An 11,410-nucleotide genomic window follows, 5' to 3' on the forward strand; every position below is an offset into this window, starting at 1 on the left:
GGATACACCAGTGCTGCCCGCGGCCGACCTCTGAGGCGATGGTGACGGCAGCTTAAGATCTCTCAGCTCCCCACAGGTGGAGCTATTTTACCTCAGGGCGGCGGGTCGCTGACCAGGAGGGAAGCGACCGAGCGGTGATGGCTGCCTTCTTCTCTGATGTCGCAGGGTCCTGTTGAATGGCGGAGAGACGACGCACCGAGTCCACATCAGCTTAAACAAGTCCTTTTTACTGGCATCTTCTTTTGCACAGTAAACAGCAGAAACAGTTCGGTTACCAAAAGGCCAATGGTCACAAATTTCGGAGGAGATTTAATGACAGAGTTTTTCTCTCAGGTAACCTTTCTTTGACTCTTTCTTGGTCTCTGCTCTGAGGGCTCTGTGACTCCCTCTTTAACCCACTCATTAGTCTCATCACTGGTTTTCCCAGGGGTCTGATGCTGCATGATTTCTTTATCTATCCCACAACAGCGTTGTGAACTCGGCTTGGGGTTAGTAGTCAGACTCTTGATGGGTACCGGGACTCCTCTTATTTAGGATCCCAGGTTAACGGTCAATGGTTTTGGGGATAAACCTAACAAACCTCCTTGGTCCCGTTATACCGGTGTCGACCTGAACTCTTCAGCCGCCTCTCGCCAGACCTAAGGTGTCCCCTTTCCGTCTGGGTTACCCCTTTTCCTGTGTCTTTCTTTTCTTTTGGGGTACCCTCGCTCAGGACGTCGGGCATGTGTTATTTCTAGCCCTTCTTTCAGTCATCAATTTACTCTTGTCTCTTCTTGTCACTCCTTACTGACTGACTGTTAACTGACTAACTGTCACCCAGTCGTCCTGGCAACCACGTCGCGTCTCACGCTCAGCTAGGCTCCACCCCCATATGGACCTATTATATAAACAGTCCCAGGAATATGAAAGTAGGGGCTGCTGAGTCAATGTTACTCAATCTAATATAAGACTGCATTTCTTCTCTCTTTCGCCTGTGACCAAAGAGCACTGCACCTTGCTGTTAAGGTGCTGTATTCCCCTGTAGTGCCTAACCACAGGGGCGCCACATATGTCTCGACAGGTATCTGATCCCAGGTCACTTCTACATGGTTCCAATGTTGGTGCATTCTCGTCAACTCACTTGGGTATGTATACGGCTTTTTCTACAATTCTACCCACAAGTGTTCAATCGGTTGAGGTCTTGGGATTGTGGGGGTGAATCCAGCACCTCTATTCCATTGTCATTGAACCAGTTCTTTGTCAATTTTGACGTATGCTTTGTGTAGTTGCCCTGCTGAAACAATATGTTGTCCTTTTTATGCCCCAAGTACTTGAGTGAATGAAGTAACTCGTTTTGTAGGATACTCACACACAGTATTAACCCCTTAACGACCCATGACGTACTAGATACGTCATGGATCGTTTTCCGGTAAGCCCCGCCCCCTGCCGCCGGCAGGCGGCGGCGATCGGCGCACATATCAGCTGTTATCAACAGCTGATATGTGTGCCTGCTAGCCGCGGGTGGAATCGCTTCCACCCGCGGCCATTAACCCCTTACATTTCGCTGCCAAAGTCTTGGCAGCGATATGTATATGGGCGCCGCCATTACAGTGACTTACCCCGCCCCCGCCGGAAGTCACGTGACATGATCACGTGACTTTCGGCGGTTGCCATGGTAGCACAGGGTCATGTGATGACGCCTGTGGCTAACATGAGTCACTTCCTCTCAATGCCGGAATACAGCCGGCATTGAAAGTGAAGCAGCAAATCTGCAGTTCTCAGCTCTGTAGCTGAGATCTGCAGATTGTGCAAAGCGATCAGATTGCTGATCGCTATAGCCCCCTAGGGGGACTAGTAAAATAAAAAAAAAAAGTAAAAAAAAAAGTTTTAAAAAATTAAAAAAAAATAAAAAAACCTAAAAGTTCAAATCACCCCCCTTTCACCCCATTGAAAATTAAAGGGTTAAAAAAATAAAAAATACACACATATTTGGTATCGCCACGTTCAGAAATGCCCGATCTATCAAAATATAAAATCAATGAATCTGATCAGTAAACGGCGTAGCGGCAAAAAAATTCCAAACGCCAAAATTACGTTTTTTGGTCGGCGCAAATTTTGCGCAAAATGCAATAACAGGCGATCAAAACGTAGCATCTGCGCAAAAATGGTACCGTTAAGAACGTCAGGTCAAGACGCAAAAAATAAGCCATCACTGAGCCTCAGATCCTGAAAAATGAGAACGCTACGGGTTTTGGAAAATGGCGCAAAACGTGCGCCACGTTTTTCGGACAAGCTTGTGAATTTTTTTTAACCCCTTAGATACAAGTAAACCTATACATGTTTGGTGTCTACAAACTCGCACCGACCTGAGGCATCATACCCACACATCAGTTTTACCATATAGTGAACACGGTGAATAAAATATCCCAAAAACTATTGTACAATCCCAGTTTTTTTGCAATTTTTCCGCACTTGGAATTTTTTTGCCATTTTCCAGTACACTATATGGTAAAACTTATGGTTTCATTTAAAAGTACAACTCGTCCCGCAAAAAACAAGCCCTCATATGGCAAGATTGATGGAAAAATAAAAAAGTTACGCCTCTCGGAAGAAGGGGAGCAAAAAACAAAAACGCAAAAACGGAAAGTGCCCGGGGGCTGAAGGGGTTAAGACCACCATCAATCATGTTCAAGTATCCAACACCTTTGGCTGTGAAACAACCAGATATCATCTGGCTTCCTTCTACTTAACTTGACAATTCCTTCAATTTCTCAATCCGTAAGGCCCTATTTCCCTTATTTCTGACAGACCTATGTGCACCCATCAAAGCCTAGCCTATTGTCTTTCATCTCATTGCTCCAAATCCCACTTTTCAAATTTTCAACTATCCACTTTTTGTACTTTTTTACAACCTTGAGCTGACACTTCTTATGATGATATTAAAGTCAAGGCTTCTTCACCTTTTTTCAGACTACCATTTCAGACTTGTGTAATTTGCTTTGCACAGTGCTTGCATGGACGTCTATGATCTCCCCATTACAAAGCAAATAAGTCACCTCCACTACCGTCTTTGTCGCCCCAGAACAGATAGACCTTGTGATGAGCCAACTTCTTGTCTCTGATATTTTGCCTGGACATCCACCTTTTTACTTTTGAATGGATGGACCGGCTCAGTTTGTATTCTTCCATCTGTCACGGCATTCACATGATGCAGTTTGGCAATTTTCTTGGCTGAGAGATCACTATCGATGAGCTGGATGATGTTATTGTTCTTTTCTTGGGAAATCTTCTTTATGGCTGCTACTAGATTTGAATCAGTGACCTTTTGTTTGGGAATCAACCTAATAAAACACAGAGCTATTAGGGAATGTGAGAAAAGGTTTTAATTTATAGTATATAGGAAGAAAAAATTTCAAACACCAGGAGCAAAACAGTATTAATGCAATGACATGGCAATAATCTGCATAACTAATCAAATGCTAAAAAATTGGAAGTCAAATTTATGGGTAAGATAGCCAAGATTATATTCTATAAAATAAAGGTAGTCTCACACTCAAAAATATAGGGGTTGATGAGATATGGAGCCTGAATGTAAAAAGTTCAAAACATTGTTACCCATTTGATTTTCACTGTATTTTTCAACAATATAGGTCTCAAGTCCTCAGTTCGTTCTCTTCTCCTATTTCTGTCCTCAACACTGACTCAAAGGAAAAGATTGAGTCAACTTCTCCCTTTTTTCTTGGTTTCAGGTGGATTTTTCATATTGCCCATGTGCCACCCCCGTGCCAGCAGCCGGCACTGCTCGGATCCGGGCCTTCAGGGGTGGTGGCTCGAGGGTCTCCGGACCCGGGGGTCTCTCGGAAACGCCAAATAAATGGGGGGACATAGATATATGGGCTAAGCCGTATTAGGTTTGTGACGCCACCCACGGTGTGTGGTGAAGTGGGACACCACCGCTGCTGTTGCAGGGCACCCGGGGGAGATGTTTCGCAGCAAGTTGTTAACCCCTCCGTGGGTAGGGATGGTGGCCCCGGGACCCGGTGACTCGGTCGAGGGGATAGCGACCACGAGGAGTGTTTGTGTACTCACTGTTAATAAACCACACAAGTCTCTGGTAAACCACGGTGATGGTTGCCGCCGGTGCTGCGGCCGGTTGCATTCGGGTTCCCCCACTCGGCAGGTGGTCTCTATCCACTTTCTGCACTGCTTTGTGTAAGGTGGACTTTCCTAGTGTGAAACTCAGGAGTCCACTCCCGGCTGGATGTGGCCTAATGAGCCGTGCCCGCAGACGCTGGCCCGTGGGATCTATGGGCCCTGGCGGTGACCTCTTATCCCTATCAGTGGGCTGTTGTCTTCTATGAGGGGCTTTGGGTGGGACAGGACCTCTAGTCCTGGCCTGAACCGGTTAATTAACCAGTCCGCTTGGTTCCGGTTTCTGGCTTCAGGGTCCAAGGACCCCAGTTGGGCTACGGTTTCCGGGTCGGTTCCCCGTGTCGGTACTGGCGGGCTTCAACCCTGTCTCTGTCCACCTCGGTTCTGCCGAGCCATCTTCCCGTCTCCTACTGATGGAGACCACTGTCTGCCTGCTAGTCAGTGGCACCAGGGTTCCAACCCTGGTACCGTTCAACTTGAACTTCACTGCTAGAGCTACACCTAGCTCCAGCCCACACTCCTCTCCAAACTGAACTCTAAACACTTTCTGCTCGTTTTCCCACCCCGAGCTTTCTAGACCCCAGGGTGGGCATGTTCCAACCGCCTGGTCATGCCCACTGGTGTGTCTATCTTTCCCTAAGGGGGGGTGACTAGGGTTTTCTGGTTGGCTGTGTGTTTCCTAGTGAGGGAACGGTGTTATGCGAGGGCCTAACTGTGACTACCTGGTTTTGCCAGGGCTACACACCCACACCAGTTTCATGCCGCAAGTGATTTTGAATGAGCATTATATGCTTGAAACAAAGTTGTTTACCACAATTTTGTAAAGGTTTCAACAATTTTGTTCCTCCCATTTATTTATTTATTTTTTGTGAACTGCCCAATTTACCTTTTTTGTTTTCTGATTTTTTTTTTTGCGTTGTTACAATACGCACAAAGGATATAAATATGTATAACAAAACATGTGTAATTTCAATAATTTTTTGGGAGAAATGCTTCAATTTCTGGACCAATTTCAAGGGTGACAACAATTTTGGCTATACCTATATCTTGTTTTGGGCCATTATTTTCAATGGAAGACATATTGAAATATATTGTAGGTTTTAATACATCTAACATGTGTGGGATTTCCACTCCTTACCAGTAAAAAGTGGACAATAAATAAAATAATGGAAACATTTTTTTAAAAAAGTACATGGGTATCTATTTCTATATAAATTTAGACATATTTTGAGGAATTGCACTTGCTTTTTAACATATACAGTGGGCAAAAAAGTTAGTCAGCCTGTGAGATGAGAGAGGCATACAAGATCACTGATAATCTCCCTCGATCTGGGGCTCCACGCAAAATCTCACTCTGTGGGGTCCAAATAATCACAAGAACGGCGAGCAAAAATCCCAGAACCACACACGGGACCTAGTGAATGAACTGCATAGAGCTCAAACCACCGTAACAAAGGCTACCATCAGTAACACACTATACCGACAGGGACTCAGATCCTGAAGTGCCAGAACTGTTCCCCTGCTTAAGCCAGTACAGGTCCAAACCCATCTGAAGTTTGAAGAACTCACACACATGCAGCAATGTCTTTCAGGGTTTTTACTCACTTTTCTGATGGTAACGTGACACAACCCGGGTGATGTTATGATGAACCAGGTAGAACCAAGTATCCTTTAGGCTGATCCAGGGGTGACTGCTGACTTGCCTTCCTAGCCCTTCTTGTTTGGGGTAACCCCTTACTTGTAGTACTGTGGGAATCACCCAGGGAAGTCGCAACTGCCGTTCTCCCCTTTCTGGCCCGTTTGCTGACAGCGTGGACCAAGTTATGCTGGCTGCTTGCCTTCTTTTACTTATGGGCCCCCTCATTGCTGTTGATCCTGCGGACTCTGTGTTGTTCAGTGAGGTACATCCAGCACCCTCACCAGCAGGTTTAGCAGGCCGAATAAATGGGTTCCTGCTCTAGGGACCTGTTTCCCCATGCAGGCTGGTCTACCGGTAGTCCCCTTACTCAGCCACCTCTTCACTAGGTGGTTTTCAGGCAGCACCACTGGGTAATAATAATAATAATAATTTTATTCATTTATATAGCGCTATTAATTCCACAGCGCTTTACATACATTGGCAACACTGTCCCCATTGGGGCTCACAATCTAGGTTCCCTATCTGTATGTCTTTGGAGTGTGGGAGGAAACCGGAGTACCCGGAGGAAACCCACGCAAACACGGGGAGAACATACAAACTCCTTGCAGATAGTGTCCTTGGTGGGATTTGAACCCAGGACCCCAGCGCTGCAAGACTGCAGTGCTAACCACTGAGCCACCGTGCCGCCCTGTGTAGCCGCTCTCCCCCACCAGCAGCCACTACAGGTGCAGGGTCTGGCTAGTGTCCTGCTCTTCAGCTCTACACCTCCAGACTCGGCTGCTCTACTCCTACTCCTTTGACTGCCACTGCACAACTCTCTAGCTTCTTGTCCCACCACCCACCACTAGCTGAGATGCGAGGGCCACTCCCCCTCCCTGGGTCTGCCCAGGGGTCCCCTCTAAGCTGTGTGTGTGTGTCCTGGATACTACGTGTTTGTGTGTCCACACCCTAGTCAGCCTTCAGGATTACCTGTTTGTACTGACCCAGACTTGGGTGCAATACTCAGTGGTGCCTGACCAGGTCAGGGACGCCACAGAAGGTAAACCCCGAGGTCGTAAAACGAAACTAACAGGCCGCAGAAACAAGTGCCGGCAAAAGACCAAGGGGGGGCGGGTGAAGATTCTGCGACATGTGACCAAGCAGATAAAGGGCAGGGACTCCAGGACCCTGCCACTTTTCTTGTTCCTGGATACCACCAACCGTGCAGCATGGCCACCCGACTGGCAAGCCCGTAGTGAAGGAGCCCATGCCCGGAATAGCCGACTGGGTAGAAGCCCAGACGGAACGTATGTGCCGCTGGATCCAAGCACAGGCGAGCTTTCTGCTCAAAAGATGGACGGCCGAGATGGCGGAGTTGGCCGAAGCCATTCGGGCCCGTGAAGTGGAGGCAACCTTGGAGGAGCGGGTAAGAGACCCATGCCCCTATGTCCCCCAGGTACCGGCCGACCAGGCTGAGGGGCCCGGTCTTCCCCTGCCTGCCACGCTGCCTCCCTCGCCGCCCGTACCTGTCGCTGACACCCCGTTCGGTCCGCTGCCACCAACACTAGCAGCGGTACCCGTTCAGTCAGCCCACGAGGACCAGCCAGTGGAAACCGCCAGCAGCGAGCCCGTCACCACCCCGGCACCCATACCGGCTCCATGTCAGACCAACGCCCGAAAGGTGCCCTGTCCGGTCCTGAACCTGACATCGATTCCGGTCCTGGAGGAAGCAGCGCCCAAGATGATAATGGCCCCGGCAGTCCGCCCGGCCACAGCGGAGGCGGTCCTCGACCGGAAGCCAGCACCGCAAGTAACTCTGGCCACTCCCAAACTCTCGGCCTCGGTTGAGGCACAGCGGGGATGTAGCTGCAGGGCAGCAGAGCGGGCCACGTCACAGCGGGGTCCCCCATTGCCAAAGGTACCGTTTGTAGCCGGCATGGAGGGACCCCGGCTGGGCTCGGCCCCCGCGCAGGTTGAACCGAAGCAGGCAGCAGCGCCAGCTGGGTAGGGAGATTGCCACCCGGGAGAAACGGAGGGCAGAGGTCCTGTCCCGGACCTACACAGAAAAGGACCACTTATGAAACGTCACTTTTCAGGTGAAGGGCCCGACGTATGAAGGCCAGGTCCGGCACTTTGACCCCCAAAGGGCGTGGGGCTTGTATATGAGCTGGGCCTGGAGGCCGAGGTGTTTGTGTCCCGGAGGGACGTGGCCCCTCATCTGCATGTTGGCCGCCCCGACCGGGATCTGGAGCCCGGAGAGCTGGTGACATACACCCGGCACTGCAGAGAGAGGGGGTGGTTTGCCCTCGATGTCAGGAGGTGGATACTAATGGGCACCCAGCTGCACACCCGCCCCACTCCGCCACTCTCCAGCCCCGATAAAGAAGATTTTTAGGTAGCGGTTCCCAGCTACCTCCCCTGCAAAGTCCCCATTGGGACCGTCTGTGATCCCGTTATAGTTCCCGTTTGCAATTAAAAAGACAATGGCCGTGAACTTTCAGGCCAGCCAATAAACTTTTGGGTTTTGCAAATAGCCCCCGACCAACCTTCTCACCTGCCGCAGTCTCTGGAGAGGCTGATTGGAGGATGGGCCTGCGGTAGAGTTGGCCGAGGCCCAGTCACCACCGAAACCGGTGACTAACCTCCGGGTCAGGGGTCCCCTGGACGTGGAGCCCCTGAAAAAGACTGCGGGGTAAGGAACTCTTTACCCGGCCCGTAAGGGCAACACCCGGACCTGTCCTGGACTTGGGCAAGAGGTACTAACCTGTATTTTAGAGGTGGCATCAGGGCTAGGTTGTTTTAGGTGGGTGAGGTGAGAAGGACCCGGTCCGTCCCGTCCCGGTTTTTATATGTGCAACGTTTAAGTAACTTTTAAGTAAGGGAAGAAACCCGAAATTTGCTTGACTGTAAATATGTTATTATAATTGTAAGCTGTTTTACCCTTCTTTTATCTTTTCCAGTTCAATAAATGTTGGTGGTCGGACAGCCCGGACGGTTTGTATAAAAGCAAGGGGGAATGTGACGCCCTGGCAAAACCAGGTAGTCACAAATAGGCCCCTGCATAACACCTTCCATCATTAGGAAACATTCAGCCAACCTAGAAACCCTAGTCACCCCCCCCTTTGGGAAAGATAGACACACCAGTGGACGGGACCAGGCGGTTGGGACACACCCACCAAGGGGTCTAGACTGCCCGGGGCGGGAAAGCAAGCAGTTTGGCTTCAGATCAGTTTGCACTTCAAGTTGAGAGGAGTGTGGGCTGGAGCTAGGTATAGCTCCAGCAGAGGAGGTTCAAGTTAAACGGTGCCAGGGTTGGAGCCCTGGTGCCTTGGCTAGGAGGCAGACAGTGGTCTCTGTCAGCAGGAGATGGGAAGACGGCTCGCCAGAACCGAGGTGGACCGGGGCAGGGTTGTAGCCCGCCAGTACCGACACGAGGAACCGACCCTGAAACCGTAGCACAAAGGGGGGTACTCGGACCCTGAAGCCAGAACCGGAAACAAGCGGACTGGTTAATTCAAAAATTGAGGCCAGGACTAGAGGTCCTGTCCCACCCAAAGTCCCTCATAGAAGACAACAGCCCACCGATAGGGATAGGAGGTCACCGCCAGGGCCAATAGATCCCACGTGCCAGCGTCTGCAGGCACGGCTCCTCAGGCTACATCCAGCAGGAAGCGGACTCCGGAGTTTCAGACAAGGACGTCCAAATCACACAAAAACAGTGCAGAGGAAAGAGATAGAGGCCACCAGCCGGGTGGGGGATCCGATGCAACCGGTCGCGGCGGCCAGCCACCAGCACCTTGGTTAAAAGACTTGTGTTGTTTATTGACTGTGAGAACTCAAATACCTCTTTGCTGTCCCTATACCCTGCACTAAGTCATCGGGCAACCATCCCTACCCACGGAGGGGCTAACAGCTAGCTGCCGTAACATCTCCCCCGGGTGCCCTACAACAGCAGCGGTGGTGTCCCACTTCACCACATACCGTGGGTGTCGTCACGAACCTAATATGGCCTAGCTCGTACATCTACGTCCCCTTTTTATTCGGCGTGTCCGCGAGACCCCCGGGTCAAGAGACCCTCGAGCCACAACCACGGTAGGCCCGGATCTGAGCAGCGCCGGCTGCTGGCACGGGGGCGGCACATCAGCTTAATGGACTGAGTGAGTACAAGAGTGACCCCCTTCGCATCTAACGGCACTTCCCTCTCCCCATCACCATGCCCCATTCCATCACCCCCGGCTACTGCAGCGGTGGTACTGCAAATTACCACACACCACGGGTGGCATTACGAACTCTATAATCTCCTGTAAATATCTCCCTTCATTTGAGTGGCCACACGACCCCGGGTCCGGAGACCCTCGAGCCACCGCGGATCCAGATAAGAGTAGCCTGGCTGCTGGCACGGGGGCGGCACAATTGCTCCAATGCATATGTTGGCCTAGGGAGCTGCACAACTATTTGAGCTGCCTCAGTTCATTTTGCTTGTGCTTGCTTTAAAGGGAACCAATCATCAGGATTTTCGTGTATAAGCTGCAGCCAGTGCAGTACTGGCACTATCATGCACAGTGTGTACATACCATTGGGGTGCAGCTCGGGTGTTTAGGCAGTGAAATTCATCTTTATAAAGTTTGAAATTTCGTGCACTTTTTGATTGACGTGTGCACCTCTCTGTTAATGTCCGGGCGGGTTATGCAGGAGTTCCCCGCCCCCCCACCAGCCTGTTCCTCCCTCTCTCCTGATGTCCGGGCGGGTTATGCACGTGTTCCCCGCCCCCCCGCGCTGCCTGTTGCTCCCTCCCTCCCTCTGGCTGTATGTAAATATCTAATCTTCAGAAACATGGCGCCGGAGTGGGCCTCTGCGCATAGCGCTTATCTCCGGCGCCATGTTTCTGACGCCCGCATCACACAGCTTGGTGTTAGAGGGTGGCGCATGCGCCCTCGCTCCTTCAGATCCCGTTGTGACCGCAGGAGCGAGCGCGATCACAACAGGACTGCAGAACAGCTGATCGCAGGACGCGATTACCTGCTGCTCCTGTATCGTGCCGCCCCAGGACACTGGGCCAACACACCAGCCGGTGTGACATCGCTGTGGCGCCGGAGATAAGCGCTGTGCGCAGAGGCCCACTCCGGCGCCATGTTTCTGAAGATTAGCATTTTACATACAGCCGGAGGGAGGGAGGAACAGGCAGCGCGGGGGGGCGGGGAACACGTGCATAACCCGCCCGGACATCAGGAGAGAGGGAGGAACAGGCTGGTGGGGGGGCGGGGAACTCCTGCATAACCCGCCCGGACATTAACAGAGAGGTGCACACGTCAATCAAAAAGTGCACGAAATTTCAAACTTTATAAAGATGAATTTCACTGCCTAAACACCCGAGCTGCACCCCAATGGTATGTACACACTGTGCATGATAGTGCCAGTACTGCACTGGCTGCAGCTTATACACGAAAATCCTGATGATTGGTTCCCTTTAATGCTGTCACACAAATTCTGCATTGATCTATGGGATCCACTGCTCCTTTCTAGAGATGAGCGGACCTGTGGAAGTTCAGGTTCTGCTGGTCCAGCTGAACTCTTTTTTTTACTAAGATTTTACTTGAACTTCATTTCAAGTCACAGATTGGCAGTTCAGGTCTCCACTCACATGCAGCCAGCCATAAACAG

Source organism: Anomaloglossus baeobatrachus, chromosome 1, assembly GCF_048569485.1.
Source record: "Anomaloglossus baeobatrachus isolate aAnoBae1 chromosome 1, aAnoBae1.hap1, whole genome shotgun sequence".
Taxonomy (NCBI): Eukaryota; Metazoa; Chordata; class Amphibia; order Anura; family Aromobatidae; genus Anomaloglossus; species Anomaloglossus baeobatrachus.